The following is an 8,882-nucleotide window of genomic DNA, read 5'->3' on the forward strand; positions in this document are numbered from 1 at the left end:
AGTGTCTATTTCAAACAAAGTGTTTTTTGACTGGGGGGGTTATATGACAGCAGGGATTGCCTGTCATAATTTGACCCCCCAGTATCAGGATACTGGGGGTATCTATTCTCATCCTGGGGGGGGGGGGGGGGGGGGGGGCTTCGGTCAACTGTGTATTAAATTGATTTCTAACATCTGGGGCACGGATATTGAAAAGAGGTTAGAACAGGTACCTAGTAAGGAATGTTCCTCACTAGGTGTATCCTTCTAAATGATGTCTCTTGAGGTGTATATTTGCTGCCATAACATGTTTTTTGTGCTCTCTTCAGCAACGTTCTAAGAATAAATTAAGGTAGTGGATCAAAGCTCTTCTCTCATCCCTAATGATTCATCATCACAACAGCCCATCAACATGCCATGGATTCACTGAGCAGAAGGATAGCTTATCCGCCCCAAATACTGATTCAGCCATTGACCTGCACCGGTAGACCAGTGCTGCTAGATTCTGCCAGAGAAATAAGCAACTATAGGCACTTTAAACCCATTACATCAGCCTTTTTTTAATATCACAAATCACAACGCACTGTGAGCTTGTAGATCTGCTATTTTCTAAAAGATATTGAGGGGAAAAAAGGGAAAATGTGGAATATGGGGTCCATGGGACAAAATAATTTCAGATGGGTACAAATGCATATTAATTTGGCATCCTTGACATGAAAATGTTTGAGAACCATTGGTTTAAACAATAATGAATGCTAAGCAACTACAGTACCAATATATATAAGCGACTTCACAGAAAAACAAGCCCAAAGTCGCTTATAATAAGCAGACATGGCAACACTGTGGTAGACACACAAGTTCACAATGGTCCATCCAAATGTTTTATTACTAGCAAAGGCCCTATGCTCACTGGATTTGTATTGACTCTATTATATGACCTGTGTCTGAGCACCTGTGTTGAAGGATGACATTTTTCACACTCTGGGATTTGATCATGTTACGTTGTGTGAACATACTGCACTTTGACCTGAGATACTACATCTTTCAACAGCTGCATGCTCATCTAGGATATTGACCCACAACAAAGAAAAGACGAAACAAAAACGAATAATACAATTCCAGTGCTTCAGTCTACCTTCGCAATGTGGGAAATGGTGCTGGAGTAGTCCAGTGTGCTAAGTGGTTTGTTTTATTTAGCTTCCATCCAGATGGACAGAAGGACAAGTTCACCAGACTGGCCGCCCTCCAAAGCACCAGCCTTTCCCGTACCAGTCCCTGGAGCAACATGGCAGCCGAGAAGGCCAGAGGTTATTATGGATTGGTTAGGGCCAGAGAAGATGGAATAAGTCCCAGTGGGAGCTCAAATGTCAGCTGAGCTGAATCTTTAATGTAGCGTCCTTCTGGATCACAGTCTGAGCTGTCATTGTCACAGGAAAAGTTATGTACTGGCAGCCTATACAGTATGCTTCACTCCTTTCAATTTAAAAAGGGCCCCACCCTTCTCCTTCTGGAGGACATGCAAGAAACAAAAAGAAAAATAAGAAGGGGGAAAACATGAATACAGTAAATTAACAGTAGGCAACTGTAATTATCCTGTCCTATAACAACAAATCCAATATAGATTCCATGTCTAGGTCCTGCATTTGGCGCTACTTTCATCGATTCGAGACTATAGTCGCTCAAAGCATAAATTGGCCTTAAGCGATTCTTGAAGGACAAACATCACTCCAGTAACGGATTGTTTGTGACAATGCAGAGTCAGACTGACAAGCACTTGAGGTGTCTCATAGGCTCACAGCCCGGGACTCAAGGTCTAGGATGAGCTTTTTTCCTGCAGCTAAGGTTCATGGAAAAACCAATAAATAAACAAAACAAAGCAAAAAAACATCACACGGACAGAAAGACATCTGTTAATTAAGAGTGCGCATACACATTGCAATGAGTTCTACAGGAACCGTATACTGTTTATAGGAGGCAGGCTTTATTCGGCAATATGAATGTATTGTATGTGCCAGGAAATGCCCATTTCCCCACTTTCTCACTCAGACCAGGTGAACGTTGCATGCATGAAATGACCTACTTTAATAACTATAATAGGGAGAGCTTTTACAGATTTCCCTTTAAAGATCCCCCCCCCCCCCCCCCTCAGACCAGGTGAATGTTCCGTATACATGAAATTGGCTGCACCAACTCCAAACAGCCCCAAAGACATGATGCCAGCACTATTTGAACCTGCGCGGATTCTGAAAACAGGAGAAGGGCCTTATTCAGTGATATGATAGAAGGGCCTTATTCAGTGATGTGATGTGATAGCACATGCCAGGAACTGGCCCCACCTCACCCCTTCACGCAAACTTCAAACAGCCGCAAAGACATGATGCCAGCACTATTTGAACCCGCTGATTCCGAAAACAGAACTGTAATGAGGGGGGCTTTATTCGACAATACAGATCTTCCTGGCAGGAAAACCGAAAAACAAATCAAAAGAAAAGCTTCACCTCCTTGGAGACATGCAACAGCTCCTGGGCAGCCCAGTGATAGCAGCCGACTCAGACTAGACTGTCACAAAAACTACAGCTCACCCAATATACCCCATGTGGCCCCTCCCACCACACAAACCAAACCAATGAGGGCAATATATTGCCACTTTTTGTAGAAAGACAGCGTACACAAATTTAAAACTATAAGCATTATAAAATTGGCATTGTTCCAGTGGTGTAAAGTATCTTCCACATTCTGTGTCACTGTCACTATCGGAATTAAAATGTAAATTTAAACACAAGAAAAAAGGATGATGACCTTAACTTCCGGAAGCACACATAGCATCATCTTAGGTGATTTTTGAAATTGTCTTAAATAAAGAACCTTGAAATAGTTTGCATGTGTGTTTTTGTGTACAGCACCCAACAAGTGTGCACGCCCTAACACAATGTCCCTTAACTCGTCACATTTGTATGTATGTATGTACAGTGGCGGCTGGCAGTGATTTTGGGTATACTATATGCTACCAGTTCAACCTGCAGCAATAGCATCATATTCCAGATATCAAAGTACAGCAATGACACTACTACAGGCCTATACTTTGTTACAGCAAGTGCTCCACAACAACATAAGTGCATGCCCACAACAAACACTCCACTGAACATTGTTTGTATTTGTATGTAGATAGCTGCTCTTATACTGTCATTAAAAATGACAGTACGCATGCACGCACGCACGCGCATGCACGCACGCACGCGCGCGCACACACACACACGCACACACACACACGCGCGCCGACCAAAATGGAATAAAGATCAAAGCAACTTGCAAGGCACACACACATGCACGCACGCGCACACAGCACCGAAACAACACTAACACACGCACACAAACACAGCCTCTCTCTCTCTCTCTCTTCCCAACTCAATGAGAGCTCGAGCCACTTTCAATGTGATTAAACCAGCGATTATGTTTCTTAACTTTGTGAGATGAATGAAGCAGACCACAATACCTTTCTGTGGGTCCGGTGTGCGGTCAGCTCAGCTGTCTGCCCCAAGAATTTCAAACTCACAAAGCGTATTTTGTCTCCTTTCCTTTTGTTATATCCAAAATGGACTATATGCTCCCAGTCTCTTAACTTCATTTTCCCCTCCACGGACAAGGGACAAAACGTATTATAAAGTAAACTAGAACTGCACTCTGTCGAGTGCATACTTGCTTGTTGCACACTAGTAGGCCATAAATGGCCAACTAGTGCGCAAGCAGAGCGCGCAAGTACTTTCGACCGCTGTAAACTGTCAAATCTCAGTATCTCTGTGAAGGAACGTTTGAAATGTCTAATTATCAGTCTTCTATTGAAAATGAACCATTGGAATTGATGGCTGTTACGTCAAAGCCCAAAAGCTCTATCTCCAACCAAATGGAAATAGCAAATTCACTCATGTGCTGAAGTGATCAAGAGCCACATACACATTTATACTGTTCCCTGTTACAACAACTGAACTCACATACGGCAGATACAACACAACAGACACACTCTAGATTCACATGATGACTAGCATTCAACTCCAGAGCCAGAAACAGTGTCATTGCCACCCGGTCAACGGGTCCCAAAATGACAGCAATAGCACTACACCACCCGGTCAACGGGTCCCACAATGACAGCCCTAGCACACCAGCTTGAATCACACACGCATTCAAAACACAAGCAGCAGCCAAGAAGCAAAAAACTAAGTTCATACCTGGAGCCGTCGACTCTTCCACTTGACTTCATAAGTTAGTTGTAGTGATGCCAGGGGAAAACTGTGGCTCTCTCTCCAGTTCATGATGAGACCTCCAGCAGCTTCTCCAGACTCCAGTCATCTCCATCCTCCATACATCTGGCTGGCTAGCTGGCCATGCAGTACTTCTCCTCCCAGTATCAATGGCCCCCAACCAGCCTCATTCTCCTGGCTGCCTGATCTTCTCACTCAGCCTTGGTCTGGATGTTTCGTACTGTACAAGCATTCTGCTGTAGTGTCGTGGTCAGGGATTTAGAGCATAGGCTCTATAGGGTCCAGCATTCAGGGGTTTAGGGCATAGGCTCCATAGGGTCCAGCATTCACAGCATGTCAGGGCTCTATAAGGTCCAGCATTCACAGCATGTCAGGGCTCTATAGGGTCCAGCATTCACAGCATGTCAGGGCTCTATAGGGTCCAGCATTCACAGCATGTCAGGGCTCTATAGGGTCCAGCATTCACAGCATGTCAGGGCTCTATAGGGTCCAGCATTCACAGCATGTCAGGGCTCTATAGGGTCCAGCATTCACAGCATGTCAGGGCTCTATAAGGTCCAGCATTCACAGCATGTCAGGGCTCTATAGGGTCCAGCATTCACAGCATGTCAGGGCTCTATAGGGTCCAGCATTAACAGCATGTCAGGGCTCTATAGGGTCCAGCATTAACAGCATGTCAGGGCTCTATAGGGTCCAGCATTAACAGCATGTCAGGGCTCTATAGGGTCCAGCATTAACAGCATGTCAGGGCTCTATAGGGTCCAGCATTAACAGCATGTCAGGGCTCTATAGGGTCCAGCATTAACAGCATGTCAGGGCTCTATAGGGTCCAGCATTAACAGCATGTCAGGGCTCTATAGGGTCCAGCATTCACAGCATGTCAGGGCTCTATAGGGTCCAGCATTAACAGCATGTCAGGGCTCTATAGGGTCCAGCATTCACAGCATGTCAGGGCTCTATAGGGTCCAGCATTCACAGCATTTCAGGGCTCTATAGGGTCCAGCATTAACAGCATGTCAGGGCTCTATAGGGTCCAGCATTCACAGCATGTCAGAGCTGAGAAGAAGCTGATCTTGGGGATCTGGGGTCGTCACCCTGGTCCGTGTACCTGTGGAGCAGGTTGAGAGAGAGACCATATAAGCTTTGAGTATAAGTATTGGCTATTTCCCCATATATAAGCCCACAATGGGGGTTGGATTTTAATACGCTTATTTCCATCTAAATAAGTAGTAAAGTGTGCCGCTTGGGATGCTATTTATATTATGAATTTTTTGAGCAATGGGAATAAGCAAATTAGCACAACACCCCAATGCCCTATTCAATTCAATTAAAAAAAGGGGGTTTATGGTAGGGGAAATAGCCAATAATGCGCTTTTGCAGAAAATAACACCTGGACCTATTTGGTGGGGACGTAACAACTACAAAGAAAAGTAAGAAAGCCTTCTAGCATGGAATTCTCCTTTAAACCATCATTGGTAACAGTTAAGAAGAATGATTTGGTGCTGTGACACCCCAAACAAAACATTGTGTCTGTATATATTTATTCTATTTATGTATATGCACACATACAGCACTTAATGCACCCGTTTGTTTGGGGGTTTTTTTTTCTTCATTTCAACCTCCAGTTCCCCCCTCTCGCACAGCACACACACACACACACACACACACACACACACACACACAAACGTTAATGCTTAGCATAGGTAGCTAACTCAGGTTTGGGTTAGCCTCGGTCACTTGGGTTTGGGTGCAATTCAGGTAACACTTTGTGCACACAGCACTTCAAGCACCTTTGTTTGTTTATTTCACCCCCCCTTATCTATCTATCTCTTTCTTTCTCTTTCTCTCTCTCTCTCACACACACACACACACACACGAACGCACGCATGCACGTTAATGCTCACTTAGCATAGGTAGCTAATTCACCTGCAGAATGAAAACAAATCCACCAGTTTGTTGTTATGAAGATAACTTCTCTTTCAAGCTGTCACTCACTTGTGACTGAGCAGTTTTCACTTCCTAAAACGCCAGACTACTCCACTTCATGGAGTGCAAAGTTACATTATAAGTTGTTTATATTTTTCACTCTATTTACTATAACAAGCATAAGTTTGCAGCGCGTGTGTGTGTGTGTGTGTGTGTGTGGAGGGGGGCGTGGCTACCGGAGGGTTTTAAAGAGCGCGCTTGAAGCCTGGTTAGGGAGTGTCTACCAATTCACTGGAGCGTCTACTTCAGCCATGTCAAACATACGGCCCGCGAGATGATTTAATCCGGCCCCCCACTTGTAGAGCATAAATGTACGAGTCTGTCCAAAAAAAAGTAAGTCTCTAGCACATTCCTGTCAAAAGTTATGATTATTTTTAAAGAAATATAAACCAAATGCTCAATCCCAGTTATGAGCTTCCCTCCCTAACTAATCTGATTGCTGTCAGCTGTGCTCCTCTCTCTGCTGCTTAGAGTAGCCTACTATACTTCTCCAGTACAAGGGTCTATAACCGAGGGACCATTCAGATAACAGAGCTCTGACAAAGAAATGTTCATATATCCCACCACTGCAGATTATACATATTATTTAATGATGTTATGAAAATAACTTCTCAGAAACTGGTCCCTGATATTCAGGAAGCAGCAAGTGAAAACAAGACAGAGGTGAAATGTCATGGTTTTCATTTATTTCCCCCCCCCCCCCCTTTGGCTATTTAAAAAAAAAAAGTAATAACAATTAAGATTTTAAAAATAAATGTTTTTTTGAAGTATTAGTTATTCACTCATATTTGTTTTAATGTTTCATTGTTCATCACTTGCAGGCCTGCATAAAACCAAGGGTTGTGCCATTGTGTAGCCATTTACAAATTTCTATTCTATTTCTATTTCTATTTCTATTTAAATATTCTATTTTCAAATGGTTTATTGGTGCTCCATAAATAAAAATAGAACTGCACTCTGTCGAGTGCATACTTGCTTGTTGCACACTAGTAGGCCATAAATGACCAACTAGTGCGCAAGCAGAGTGCGCAAGTACTTTCGACCGCTATAAACTGTCAAATCTCAGTATCTCTGTGAAGGAACGTTTGAAACGTCTAATTATTAGGTGTAACTATTTGCTACGTACCTACTTTATGCATGTAAACACCTAGTATTATTAAGTATGGTTCAAGTTTCTATCTATATAAGAAATACAGTTTTATCAATTTAGAAATATTCTGGATCCCTTTTTAGTTTTTCAAAGAAAAATAAATCATTGATATGTGATGAAAAAAAAGGTATATAAACTGAATTAAAATATATTATCACGTATACAGTATCATTATTTTATTATTTATTGTAATTGTCAATTGTTTTAAATGTATTTAATCTTGGACTATAGTGATATTTATACTAAATCATGATCAGAGTAATATGTGTCTCTAACTTCAATTTCTGTAATAATACTTTCACATTTGTTAAAATATAAGGAAAACTTTGACTGGAAAAGACTCGCTCACCGTATAGAAAAAGAAGTAAAACTCCTTAGATCTACACAGTCATTGATCAAATTAAGATATCTAGAAGAGGGGGTGATTTAGACACTAAACTCCTCCAAACTGAATCTAGATGGATTTTTTTATTTAAAGTCTGTCAATCCAGGTGGCTTAAATGAAGATCTCTCCCTCCAGTGCTACCTATAAAGTAAAAAGTTATATTCAAAAAGTGATTATATAAGTCTGTCAACATGTGATGTATGTAATATTCTTGTTTCCTAACTGTGATTTTGTATATCCTTTCTGTAATGTCCACGCCCACAATCAGGTGATGTCAATTAGTAATTCTCAGCACCTGAGCTGTATTGTTTTGGAGTTGTTTAAAAGTATGTTCTTTGTCTGTGAAAAACCATGGCACTGACGAAGGTCTGAGGACCGAAACGTTTGCTTTTTAATTGCACCATGAGCACAGAGCACCATGAGCACAGCATGATAAAATAAAATAAAATATATTTTTCTAAGTCTCAGTCTAAGGAGTTTTACTTATTTTTCTATACGGTGAGCGAGTCTTTTCCTGTCAAAGTTTTCCTTATGTTTTTGAGAACACCGCTACCGTAGTTAAGTTTGAAGAGAAAAAAAGGACGAAGAAAGGCGCAACAGTTTTCTCAGTGCTTCAACATTTGTTAAAATATACATGATCTAAAATACTTCTGTAGTTGGATTTGTATTTAATTGTTTAAAGCCTTATCTTGACATGAAGGTCTTTATACTTCTACCTTTCTCACTATATTGGTCTTCATTGAAATCTCCTATTATCATAATTGCAGAAGTCGGAGATGATAGATACCATTTACCATGTTTTCGAGAAATGTGTTTAATTTAGAAAGTTTTAGGTGATCTGTTCATAAGAATGATATATACAGATCTTTATCTTTTACATGTATGGATGTATGTGTGTGTGTGTATGTATGTATGTATGTATGTATGTATATGCTCTACCTCTGTTAGAGAAGCCAACACTGACCCCTTGTGGCCACAGCTAGAAATATACAAGGTCTATGTGTAATAAGAAATGACTTCATGTGGATCACTTCTCTGTTCTTTCTTTATTGTCATGCAGAAGCTCAGGTTTCCAGCTTTTTTATTGACTCAACCCTGTTGAAATATCACTGTCTGTATACTATAC

This window comes from Protomyctophum parallelum, assembly GCF_964188405.1.
Source record: "Protomyctophum parallelum genome assembly, chromosome: 14".
NCBI lineage: Eukaryota > Metazoa > Chordata > Actinopteri > Myctophiformes > Myctophidae > Protomyctophum > Protomyctophum parallelum.